Source organism: Anabrus simplex, chromosome 2, assembly GCF_040414725.1.
Source record: "Anabrus simplex isolate iqAnaSimp1 chromosome 2, ASM4041472v1, whole genome shotgun sequence".
NCBI lineage: Eukaryota > Metazoa > Arthropoda > Insecta > Orthoptera > Tettigoniidae > Anabrus > Anabrus simplex.
Window position 1 is genome coordinate 1059443424 of NC_090266.1, and position 12126 is coordinate 1059455549.

General features: G+C 39.3%; 1 protein-coding gene across 4 annotated transcripts in view; it reads right to left on the reverse strand.

Annotated features, from left to right (window-relative positions):
* The window catches only part of spoon (spoonbill), a 357164-nt gene that overhangs the window by 3516 nt on the left and 341522 nt on the right, over nt 1-12126 (reverse strand). The gene's annotated exons all lie outside the window — the stretch shown is intronic.

Here is a 12126-nt window from a genome sequence, read left to right on the forward strand (position 1 = left end):
CATCGACCAGAATTTCCCCTACTCTAATCTTCTGGCTTAGGTGTGGGTAATGACTGTCGGGTCAAAGTCCAGTTTTGGATAAGGCATTCCACCTAAAAATAGCTTTTGCTTATGCAGAGGTGCCAACCTTTGAAGGGGGCTATCGGTAAAACCATTTTTAACTCGTGCACCCCGCTCCCGTTGTAAACATTTACGAGTCAAATCCAAAGCACCCCGTTTCCCCTTTCCTACAGCAATGTATTCAAAGTATATCATATTACACAATAAAATTTGCTCGCTACCTGTTAGTTCTGCGATAAAAAATTCTTTGTAGCTTGTTACGCACCCAGCAGCTGCTTTTTAGTGTAGGTTTTCTTGAAACATACTTCCCCCTGAGATGACATTTTTGTCTTCAGAACATACAAGTGATTCCAGTGTGGATGTACTTAATGTAGGCCTGAATTCTGTCTGATTTTTCCTAACAACACTGAAAACTCTTTCTGTGGGAGAGTTACTATGAGGTACACTTAGTACTGCAAATACAACATTACTTAAGGTTTTATACTTAATTTGTCCACTTTCATTTTTTTTTAAACCAACGGCCGTAGCCGTGTTGAAACACCGGATCCCGTGAGATCTCCAAAGTTAAGCAACATTGGGCGTGGTCAGGAGTTGGATGGGTTGCTACGCGCTGTTGGTGGGGGGTAAGGGAACGGAGGAGCGGAAAAGAACTGGCCACCCTACCGCACGTAAACTCCGGCTCAGGAACACCTTTGCGGAGGTTCGGACCTGCCTTCGGGCAGAATAACCCTTACCTTTACCTTCATTTTTAAGCTCTGCAATGTTGCCCCAATTCACATCAATGTTCGGTGCATATACAATATATTCCGGGAAAGTATCACACTGGTAAGCTGCAAATTCCTCTTGAAGTTTGTCATGTTCACTTTCTTTGACCAAAGTTGGGAATCTTCAAAGTATTCAAGAGATGGATAGGAAACCTTCATTCTGAGAGAGATGTCTACAACTTCGGCATGATGAAGGAATTCATCATCCAGGGGAAATTTCCTGATAATGTGACTGCAAGCTGCCATATAAAACTCTCTTACAGAATTATAAAACATCTCTTCATCACAGTCATTATCTTTCGAGTATGCCCTAGCTTTCGCTCCAATTACCAAGTCCTCATTGGCTTTCTGGTATTTCCTCCTCTTGAATTCAACACTCAAAAGGGAGGTAGATTCTGACTGAATAGAACATGGCTGAACAAATCTGACCAATTGGTCAGTTAAAAGACCAGTAAGTTTCCTCCTAAGATGTATGGCTGGAGCATCTTGTTGCAGAGATATATTCACTGAGTTAAAAACAGGAAGTGTACTCTGAAGAAAGTAGCAAAACAGTTTTGTGTGTGAGTCTTATATGAAAGACTTCACAGTTTCAAACTGCTGGGTGGTCGCATTTTTATGGTGGGTCTCACTACAAAATATGAGTGTCAAAGCTTCCCACTGCTCAAGAACTATCAGTAGACTGAAGAAGTGAGAGCTAATGGGTACTAACATATTTCAAAATTTTGTGATCCTCTGTGCCACAAACAGCCTGATAAACCTTCAACGTGTTTTGCCTTTTAGAACTCTTATCAAGATAGTAATATAACTGAACCAAAAAGTTCTCCACATTGACTGGTAATTGGGCTGTTGCTTTTTGCGCACAGATGTGTATGAGATGACATGATCAACCTGGGACATAAACGGAAGAATGCCTATCCTTCACAAATTCGGCAATACCTTTATTTGCCCCTATAATTGTGTAGTGCCTATGAATTGTCAGATAAAAAAGAAATGCAATTTTCCCATGGAATGGCTAAAGAAGACAATTCACTATTCGTAACAGAGAAAATTCCCTAACCTGTATTGTCGGTACTCTCTAACAATGACAATAGAAGAGTTGATATTTGCCCTCTCTGAGCATTAAAGAAAGACAATTATAGGATAAAGTTTAACTGCATTTGAATCAGTACTACCATCAGTAGCCAAAGAAAAAGGTGTTATTTGCAAAAGTTCACTTATTTCCTTTTTTGCCTCAGATGCCTGTATTGAACTAAAGCAGAGGTTTTAGTTCTTGCACAACCATATTTCTGAGATATTTTAGTCTGGGAACATTGATCTAAACAAATTTCCACCATGATCTGAAACTGATAACGGATTATTATGCTCCAAAAGAAATGATGTGAACAGCAATTCGGCATTCGTCACCGCAGTTTCATTACCTTTTACGAAGAACGATGAAACAGACTGGTTTCGTAATTTTGATTCACCGTATGTGTGATGTTTCTTGGACTCTGTGTCGTCTGCAATCATCACGTCCACCGTGAACCACAGGATCATACGAACACACACTGCAGAACACATGGTTTACGTGAAGCAAATAGGCATGGCCATTCCTTTGTGTAACCGCCTCGATATTTCTGTAACAGTGCTGTCTTCTTAGAAGAAGATGCAATTTGACAATTGCTCTGCTTCATTTTACAAAACCAATCACCTCTTTTTGAATCAACGACTAGGATAATTAGAACTGAAATACGCTAAATATACCACTCGTTCTACGTATCGAATGCACGCACTGGAGAACTGCAGCAGAGCAAGGAGTAACGAGTAGCAAGGAGTAGAGCCTACCTCATAGTCGACTGTATGCGTCATTCTAGCCAAGAGAGCAGTGTGTATCTATGTAACTGGCCGTGATTTCACAACGCTCGCGGAAAACAAAAGGAAGTGACGACCAAATAACTGCCAAATATGTTTAGTTGCCAACTTACAAACATTGAAATAAGGAGGGTTGACCAGTAATGCTCTAAGGCATTGAACATTTTTTACTTCTTCCAATTTTTTCATAGAAATTCATTTTTATCGTGACAATGTTCTTTTCCGTAATAATTTCCCCTTCGACTGCAATGCCGTAATCACGAAGTGAAATCCGTAATCATTACGGACAATCCGTAATAGTTGGCACCTCTGCTTATGTAGCGTCCAGTTTCTTGTATATAGGATTTGCTCTGTTGAGATTTGAAAACAGCCAATTATAATGAGTATTTGAAGTAGGGCAAGTTCAAGCTCGTCCCCGTTGTGGCAATGCAGCGTGTTTGCGAGACCTTTGTGACATCCAGATTGAGGCACAGGTATGACATACACGCTGCTGGAGTTGGGAGATAACATCTGTCTCTGTTGGAAAGTACTGTATAACAAGCAAGCAGTGTTTCGTGTTAGCCTTAGAATCAGTCAGTTATAGCATTTTCATGACGTAAGTTCTAGGTGACTGAACAATACGCTGAATCTATACTCTGTGGAAGTGGGAAACTATGGAAAGTCACCTTCAAGGCTGCTGAATGGCTTATCTCCTTTCAAAACCAGTAGCCCCAACAGCTAGGTTCCGTTCCACTGACCATCGCCGATCCGCTGATCAGGCCATTGGATGCTACGTAGCAACAGCTAGTACTAGATTACAAAATATGGAATCAATCAATCAATACTGATCTGCATTTAGGGCAGTTGCCCAGGTGGCAGATTCCTTATCTGTTGTTTTCCTAGCCTTTTCCTAAATGATTTCAAAGAAATTGGAAATTTATTGAACGTCTCCCTTGGTAAGTTATTCCAATCCCTAACTCCCCTTCTTATAAATGAATATTTGCCCGAGTTTGTCCTCTTGAATTCGAACTTTATCTTCACATTGTGATCTTTCCTACTTTTATAAACGCCACTCAAACATATTCGTCTACTAATGTCATTCCACGCCATTTCTCTGCTGACAGCTCGGAAAATACCACTTAGTCGAGCAGCTCTTCTTCTTTCTCTCCATTCTTCCCAACCCAAACTTTGCAACATTTTTGTAACGCTACTCTTTTGTCGGAAATCACCCAGAACAAATCGAGCTGCTTTTCTTTGGATTTTTTCCAATTCTTGAATCACGTAATCCTGGTGAGGGTCCCATACACTGGAACCATACTCTAGTTGGGGTCTTACCGGAGACTTATATGCCCTCTCCTTTACATCCCCTAAACACCCTCATAACCATGTGCAGAGATCTGTACCCTTTATTTACAATCCCATTTATGTGATTACCCCAATGAAGGTCTTTCCTTATATTAACACCTAGATACTTACAATGATCCCCAAAAGGAACTTTCACCCCATCAACGCAGTAATTAAAACTGAGAGGACTTTTTCTATTTGTGAAACTCACAACCTGACTTTTAACCCCATTTATCAACATACCATTGCCTGCTGTCCATCTCACAACATTATCGAGGTCACGTTGCAGTTGCTCAGAATCTTGTAAATTATTTATTACTCTATACAGAATAACATCATCCGCAAAAAGCCTTACCTCCGATTCCACTCCTTTACTCATATCATTTATATATATAAGAAAACATAAAGGTCCGATAATACTGCCTTGAGGAATTCCCCTCTTAATTATTACAGGGTCAGATAAAGCTTCACCTACTCTAATTCTCTGAGATCTATTTTCTAGAAATATAGCAACCCATTCAGTCACTCTTTTGTCTAGTCCAATTGCACTCATTTTTGCCAGTAGTCTCCCATGATCCACCCTATAAAATGCTTTAGACAGGTCAATCGCGATACAGTCCATTTGACCTCCAGAATCCATGATATCTGCTATATCTTGCTGGAATCCTACAAGTTGAGCTTCAGTGGAATAACCTTTCCTAAAACCGAACTGCCTTCTATCGAACCAGTTATTAATTTCACAAACATGTCTAATATAATCAGAAAGAATGCCTTCCCAAAGCTTACATACAATGCATGTCAAACTTACTGGCCTGTAATTTTCAGCTTTATGTCTGCTCCTTTTAAGGACATATTAAATAACTTGTTCCTATTTCGAGTATACTAGGTCCTGTAGGCTAATTTCTTTGCCTTTAACTTTAATAGGAAGGGGAGTTAGGGATTGGAATAACTTAAATTTCCAATTTCATTGAAATCAATCAAGAAAAGGCTAGGAAAACAAAACAGGGACTGCCACCTGGGCGACTTTCCTAAATGCAAATCAGTAGCGTTTGGTTGAAAGGACCAAAATAATAGCCGTGGTACAATGTTGCAATGCTTCCTTCTTGCCTCCAACAAGAAATAAATTCCTTCATGCAAATGAATGGAAAATCTGTAAAGGAGCTGGACAATCCAAAGTGGATACATGATCTTGCTATACTAGCTGATTTAATTAATCGTTTAAAAGCTCTGAACACGTCTTTGCAAGGGAGAAATATACTTCTTACCAATGTTTATGACAGTGCTGTAGCATTTAAAGTAAAATTATTACTGTGGGAACAGCAAATTTCACAAATGAACTGTGCATTTTTTTCTGAACCTTATATTAACTGCGACATGATGTGGATAAGATGAGGGTGATGTACAGTTTGATGCATATGTTGCAGTGTTGCAAATTACTTCTGAACGGCAATTCAGTGATCTGGATTGAATGGATTACGAATTAAACATACTTGCTACTCTCCTTTTTGTTGACGTTGACCAAGCCCCAGCTAGATTTCAACTCAAGCTAATTGGTTTTCAGAGTGATCATAGAATTGGAGACAAATTCCACACAGCTGAACACTTAAAAGTAATTTTATGAAGTATTTTTAATGCAACCTTAAAGATTTTCAGTCTGTCAAAAACACTAATTAAAACACATATCTGTAAAAAATGTACACATTATTAAACAAAGAATAATATTTAAAAAATGAAAATCCTCAACCTGTTTCGAGTAACAACTTATAAATCTCATTTTTGTCCTGTATTGTCATCAACTGAACTAGGGTTAGGTTGAAGGAAGAATCCCAACTTCCAATACTTATTTGTTCTTTTACTGCTACTCTATGTAATCATAAAACATATTCAAACTTAAAATCTAGTCAAATGGTTAAATAAGTACAGGTTTCATTCCTGATTTGGAACATCTTCAGCTAAAAAACGTGTGTAAAGGTACAAAAATTGGCATATATGAAATAAAAACCACATATGATGATGTATTGATAATGATGTATAAAAGTTCCTTCATGTTAAGCTAAAACACTCAACAAGTCAATGTTCAAGATTGTGATAAAATCTGTATGTAAGGAATCCTAGAAAGAGATCTTTCTTCAAAATGCTGGAGAAGTTGCTATAGTCTTCTAGTATGTATATTTATCTTGTAGACGAGGATAGACTTTAAATTTAAAATACAAAGACCGGGGAGAATCTCCTTAATAACCAAAGTTGAGGTTAAATCTTGATGTAAAGTTTTAAGGTGTTGAAAGGGAGTTTCCCGGTCGGTCCCGCTAAGTTTGCTTCCCTTACATCATATATTGTGTGTGTGTACCCCCCCCCCCCTCTCTCTCTCTCTCTCAAACTCAACTTCGGTTATTAAGGAGTACCCCCTCTGGTCATCATGTTTTAAATTTTAAGTCTATCCTTACCTACAAGATATTTAAAGTACAGTAGAAGTCCGTTATGGTGAGAATTCATAACGGCCAAAAATTTACTCACTATAATGAAGCGTCGATTTTTTGTGAAAGTCATGAAAAATCCCATGCACATGAAAATCGGTATGAAACGGCAATAACTTTGTCCAAAACTTGCATTTTCGCGGATGACATCCACACTACGACTTGCTAGATTGTTATTTTTCAAAATCCGATACTATGTGAAAGTGTATGTTTAATTTCATTCTGAAAAAAATTATATCATTCCAGAGGCCTCTGTGGCAAACGTTCAAGGTTTCTTCTTCAAACAGCGTCACCTAACCTAACCGTATATGTATAATGAAAACATATTTCAAGCACACTTAGAGAAATGATAACCTCCTCACTACAAAATTACAGGGGAACAGCCCTTCCGGAATTTAACTAGACGGGAGAAAATATAAACTATGCTCTGAATCAGTGATGTACTCTGCCATATCTTGAGGTGTATTACATTCTTACTTAATTCTAGTATATAATGTTTAAAATTAAGCGATCATTTATTTCAGCCTTCATTTCTAATGAATTAACAACTGCTATCAGCCACGTTACTTATGCATTTATTAAGAAAACGTGTTATCCTCTTCGAATTTGAATTTTCTTTTAGAGAACAGCAGTCGACAGCATACCTGCCAACGTTTAGAAAAAAAAAAAAATAGGAAGATTTTTTAATTCTTGGATTTCATCAAGTACATTGCACCACGGTCTCGATGAAAAAAGTACAGCATAAAAGGCATACATACCTATAGTTACAAGGCGAATTGACCATTAAATTTAAAATCTTACACTAAGAAAGATAAAAGTGGTTACAACAAAATGTAACAAATGCAGAACAAAATGCATTGGTTTTCTTTATTAGACAACATCAACGAAAATTCAATTTTATAGGTATATCTGAACACTTGCAGATAATGTTTGTTATGTTTTGTGAAAATAATGTGAAGAGAAAATACCAGAAACTGTCACCGACACAACTCTCTGAAATACCTTCAAGTCATTAAAATTATAAACCAAGAATGTACACAAATGCATTGAAATACCCGTAACTACCACATACAAAACAGATCAATATATCTCATACATTATTAACTTCGACAGAGGGAAAAGCAAAGAACCGCAAGAAAATCACGTGGTCTACAACTCCAACGAAATTATGCACAGCGCGCGAACCATACAATAAGAACTCAATCTTTCACCCTGATTAACGGAGTCGCTAGCGCGCCCTAGCATCTCACCTGTAGGACGATTGCCATCCCGAATTCCCAGCTTTAAAACGTACGCTGCTGTAGTGAGCGGGAAACACGACGCGCAGGCACCAAACGATACACTCACCAAATAAAGCATCAAATAAATACGGTTGAAAATGAGGTTGCGTAAATTACACAAGCACACAATAATTTATCCTAGAGGAAGAGTATTGACCATACTGGAGGTTATATTGATAAAAAATAGGAAGAAGTAAAAATAAATCGGAAAATCGGAAGGGTTAGCACGTATGCGACAGGCATTACTAATTGACTCCGATGTCGCTTTTGAATGTCAAGGAGACAGCTCGCAAGTGTACACAGCGAGAAAACGATACAATACCAAAGATAACCGATCGCATTTTGTGGCAAACGTTTGATTTCTTATTCAAACAGCATCACGTATCGTGAAAACACATTCCAAGGGCCAGAAGAGAAATGATAACATTCTCGTTATAAATTTACATGGCCATAGCCTCTCCGAAATTTAATTAGATCCAAGAAAATATAAACTAACCTCTGAAATCAATGATGCACTCTGCCATATCTTGAGGTGTATCGTACTTACTTAATTTCAGTGTATAGTATCAAAATAAAGCGATCGTTTACGTAGCCTTTATTTCCAACGAGTTAACAACTGCTGATAAAGAGGATGATTTCCATAGGGAACCCGAAATATCTGTTCCAAATGAGTAAATTTATAATACCAACATAGTTGGTCCGTTATTGGACATGATAAATTTTGAGGCCAACCCACTCCCGGCTGCCAGCGCTTCGCCCCAGTGTGCCAAGTTGGGCCCATCAGTCGGCAAACAGCACACCCACCAAGATGCATGGCTAGTGCATACCGTGGAGGCCACTGCGTGGCGTTATGGATTTGCTCATACGGAACAAATATTTCGGGTTCCCCATGGGAATCAACATCTTTATCACCTGATGGCCAGGCAGGCATCAATTTTTGAAAGTGGGACAGTCTCTCATGGTGCAGGCACTGCCGGTGGCTCCAAGTGGCCTACGCAGTGGCCTCTACGGTATGCACTAGCCATAACGATCACGTTATTCATGTATTTGTTATGAAAACACGTTCTCTTCTTTCATTTCTAATTTTCGTTACGGAACAGGAGTTGACGGGTATTACTAATCGACTCCGACATCGTCTTCGAATGGAAATTCTAAGTTCCCATGGAGGGAATTAGATTCTTTTCCACCAATAGAGCATATCAAAAATCAGATCAAAAATTAGATGGATGGCTTTTCCGGCGTTTGCTCTATTAACCAGCGTTTCGTCTTAGGCCTGACACTAGACTCTTCAGAGGGTCTGACACATCCCACTCTGAAGAGTCTAGTGTCAGGTCTAAGACGAAACGCTGGTTAATAGAGCAAACGCCGGAAAAGCCATCCATCTAATTTTTGATCTGATCGTCTTCGAATGTCGACGAGAGACCTCGCAACTGCACATAGGGGGAAAACGTTACAAAAGTCGCATTTTGAGGCAAATGCTTGTTTTGTTATTCAAACAGCCACCTAACCTAACTTAAAACATACTATCAAGCATCAGTAGAAAAGTGATAACCTTCTCGCTGTAAATTTAGATGGGAATAGCCTTGCCGAAATTTAACCTGATGTGAGAAAATATGATCTAACCTCAGAAATCAGCGATGCGCTCTGTCAAATCTTGAGGTGTATCGCATTCTTACTTAATTTCAGTGTCGAGTATTAAAATTAAGCGATCGTTTACCTAGCCTTTATTTCTGGATAAGTTGGCGGACGACATGGAAGCTCGTGTAGAAGATGCTCTACAATACCTAACAGATATCGCGGAAACAGGAGGTTATATGAAGAAAGAAAAGGAGGAAATCCTAAAAGCGGTGAGTGTACTGAAAAATTACTTCACTGTGCAGAAAAAGGCCCAAAAAATCAAAAGATGATGATGAAAACATGCCTTCAATGGAGGTTAAGGGAACACAAAGAGAGAGCTTACAAGAGAACGACAGCTGTGTAGCAGGACAGGTGGCGCCATCTAGCGACTGAGAACAAGAGTTAACAAGAGGCACCCAACACACACTGCCACCTACCGGAGAAACGGCAAATGATCTGAACCCCGAGCTACATCGGACACTAGAATACAAAATTACTGAAAAAATCAACAATAAAATGAGAGCAATGATAGAAGACATCACACACAATATAAAAAATACGATTAAAGAGGAAAATGGCAGCTACAAAGTAGCAGAACCCTGTACCAAGGGAATTTGTAAGAAGAAATAAGAACGACATCGCACAAGAGAGAATCAACCGCCTCACGGAGGAGAGTAGTGGAAGGGGAAACCACTCCAACTGGGAGCAAAAACAACAGCCGTATGCAGAAGTATCGCATCAAAACCAAGAACATAATCAGACAACGGATGAAGAAGAAGAGGAAAAATGGACAAGACAAACCCACAAAAGGCACAGATGCCCAGAAAGACAGCAACAATCCACCTTTCAATACCTTTCAACTTCCTTGAAATTGCAAACAAGAGGGAATTCTGGCCAACAGGAGTAACAGACGCTACCGTTTTATTCGGTCTTTTCAAAGGGACACAGGGACATCACTTGAATAAAACAACTCAGAAGCTCTCGGAAATTACAAGACTTGGAGAAATCAATGGGAGAAGAAGCATGAAAATAATGTTATGGAACGTAGAAGGATTAAAGAGCGCAGCATGCATAGCACCACCAGACTTTCTTGAAGGATATGACGCAGCTATATTCACGGAAACCTTTCTCACAGACCATTGGCAGCACCCGGAATACTATAGCATACACCTGCTAGCGAAACAAGGAGAAAGAGTAAGACCCCAAGAAGGAATAACAGTCCTCCTTAAACCGTGGATAACACCAATTGTATTAACATCAGAGCAGAACCACTCCATTCTAATAGAGACAAAATACATCACAATATTAGCAACCTACTTTCAGCCAAATGCAACGGCTTTAGATATAATAGACGAATTGGGCCAACAAATAACACAGCGCAAGAAAGACATCCCTCTAGTTATTGCAGGGGATTTAAATTGTCGGTTGGACATACCAAATCACAAAACAAAATTAGCAATAGAATCACTGCTAGAAGAAGGTTTCAACCTGCCAAACGACACCAATGTCCCTACATATATTTGCTGCAACGGCAAAAGTACTATAGACATTGCCCTCATAAGAGGAGAAATAAAAGGGGATATCAATCCACTCTGGAGCACGTACCACACACCAATAAGAAAACGCATTCCAATGAGCATCGACATACAAAGTGAATGGAAGGCAAAGAAAAAACAAGAAAGGAGACCACTCTCAAGGAGATTGGATGTTAGAGAAGTGGAAGAATGGCAAGAACAGATGGAACAAATCAAAACACTAATCGACAACTCAAATGTAGAGGAAGCAGTGCATGAACTGGAGAGACTCTTAACACAAGCAGCCAGCCCCAGGAAAGTGTGAAGAGCAAAAGCATGGTCCGATCAAGAGTGCTTCCTATTAAGGACAGAGGTGCTTCAAGCTATACACCAACTAAAATCGGACATCGAGAATCATGCACTCCTTCAGACATACACCGAGAAAAGAAGATGCTACAAAACACTAACATGGGAGAAGAAAATGACATACAGGGAAGAAGGAATAAGAAGAATAGTTTAGGAAGCCAGGAGAGACCCATTCATAGCAGTCCGCCCTCCAAAGCAGGCACAGACCCACTACATCAAGATGGAGGAATGGACGAGACATTTCAAAGCCACCCTCAACAAAGACGGAAGAGAAGAAACACCGGAAACCAACCAAGTGCATATAATGTATGAGACAGCAGCATGGTCCCCACTTACTACAACTGAGGTTCAAAACATTACTGAATCCACAAAAAAAAAGAAAAAAGGACCGGATATGCTATACAATGAATACCTTACAGACACGGCTCATCTACTGGCACCAATTTGGACGAAACTTTATAATAAATGCATAGAAACAGCCAAAATCCCAGATCAGTGGGGACAATCAATAGTAAAGGTAATTTTCAAAGGAAAAGGAGACCTGAAGGACACAAATAAATACAGAGGAATAGCCCTGGAAAACAATCCCTTTAAGGTATTCACAAAACTAATCACAGACAGAATAAGGAACACAGTAGAAGAGCACCTCCCAGAATCTCAATTCGGGTTTAGGAGAGGAAAATTCACTGTCGCAGCGGTGGAACTACTGCTAAATAACATAGGGGAAGCCAACGAAAGAAAGGAAAAATACTATACAATCTTTATAGACTTCACAAAAGCTTTTGAGCTCCTGGACCGAGCATTAGTACAAAGGAAATTCGAGGAAACTCTGGGAAGAGACAGCGTCTGGACAAGAATCAAACTCCATATATGAATG